We start from the raw sequence: 1,667 nt of genomic DNA, 5'->3' as shown, positions 1-1,667 counted from the left end.
CCAAGCAGCCCCTGACAGCACATAGGCGTACGCGAGGCTTCGAGCTACACGTGTTGAGCCATGGGGGCGCGTGCGCACACCGTACGGACACGGTTAGCCAGCCGCGCAGCGATGGCGGGTGCACCTGCACGCTCGTCATCCTTTGATGCGGCAGCGTGTCACGCGTCTTCTCGGGTCGGCTGCCTCACCGATCGATGCTGACTTGCTGTCCCCCACTCGCCTGCAGGCTGCAGCTCCGCGGATCGCCCCCCACTCACGCGCGCGCTCGACATGCTCACCTCCAGCGCGCAGCTGCATTCCGGCAGCAGGGTCTGCCTGAGCTAGCAGGCAGCTGCGTCACGGCACGGCACGTCCTTGGCTTGCTCACTTCTACTTCTACAGTACGTGCTACTATTTGAGCAGACGAGCAGCGGCGTTCTTGCAGACGCCAAGCATCACACGCGGTAGTCACTCCCCGGTGTGGTGCCACCACTCACGACCCACAACAGACAAGCTCAACTCGTGAAGCCTCGCTTCGCTAGATCGCGTGGATTCCCAGAAATAAATCCCAGCACAATCATGCGTCTCCTCCACCGATCGTCCATGTTCAGCGGCGACGGCGGCGGTAGGGTGCTGCGGCGAGTCGGCAGCTCCCCACGGGCACCGCCGCCGCCGACGACAAGGCACACGCTCTCCAGGAGCGAGTCAATCAAGAAGAAGAGCGGAGCCGCCAAGCGGTCGAAACGAGCGCGCCTGCGCGCGGGGCTCGTCCGCCGCGCTGCAGGAGCTCAGCCTCGCCGGCCGGAAGCAGCACGGGGCCCGAGGTTCGGGAGCCGGAGGCGGAGGGTCGGCGGCAGTCGTCAGCGCCGGAGCCGCGCGGCCGCGGGCTAGCGACGACGTCCAAGGAGGAGGCTGCTGCGCCGCGGTCGCTGCTGCGGCTCCCCTGCACGTGTCCGGCGGCGGTGCCGAGGCGCAGCAGGCGAGCAGAGGAGTAGGAGGAGTTGCCGCCGGCGGCCGTCGCGTGAAGAACGCAGCCGGCGGTTGGCCGCTGCTGGTGGTGGTAGCCGTGCTGGCCCTGGCGTGCGTGGTGGCGCTCGGTAGCAGGGCGGCGGCCGTCTGCTGCTGCACCTGTGCGGCGTGGCTGTGCCGCGGCCCACGGCCCTTGTGCGGTTCTGCCTCCACCGGCGGGCGGGCGCCACCGGAGCAGCGAGCCCTCTGCGGCAGCGCGGTGCAATGATCAGCATGTTAGCTTACTCGTAAACCATCGTAAATTTTTAGTTAGGAACAGTATTTTTCTCTCATATTAAACCAGCCAACAATAAATAATCCACGATCGTTTACGGCCTCCCGATCAAACCGGATATTATTAGCGTCAGATGCCTGCGAGCTGGACGTTGGTCGGTTGGACTGTTGGAGACGTGTACGACTGTTTAGATTCTAAAATTTTTCAATCAAAGTGTCACGTCGAATCTTGCGGCACATGCATAAAGTACTAAATGTAGACGAAAAAAACTAATTGCACAGTTAGGTGAGAAATCATGAGACGAAATTTTCGAACCTAATTAGTCCATAATTAGACACTAATTATCAAATACAAACAAAAGTGCTACTAGTAGCCAAACAGTAGCTAAACCAAAAAAAATTTTTGGGAACTAAACCTAGCATCAGATGTGTTTGTCATGGGCCTG

At 60.5% G+C, this 1,667-nt stretch overlaps 1 pseudogene; it reads left to right on the top strand.

Annotated features, from left to right (window-relative positions):
• The first annotated feature begins 269 nt into the window (after positions 1-269).
• LOC136509575 (uncharacterized) lies at positions 270-1,463 on the top strand (annotated as a pseudogene).
• The last annotated feature ends 204 nt before the right edge of the window (positions 1,464-1,667 follow it).

The sequence above is a fragment of the Miscanthus floridulus genome, chromosome 15, assembly GCF_019320115.1.
Source record: "Miscanthus floridulus cultivar M001 chromosome 15, ASM1932011v1, whole genome shotgun sequence".
NCBI classification, from domain to species: Eukaryota; Viridiplantae; Streptophyta; class Magnoliopsida; order Poales; family Poaceae; genus Miscanthus; species Miscanthus floridulus.
This window is presented reverse-complemented; position numbering and strand designations above follow the sequence as displayed.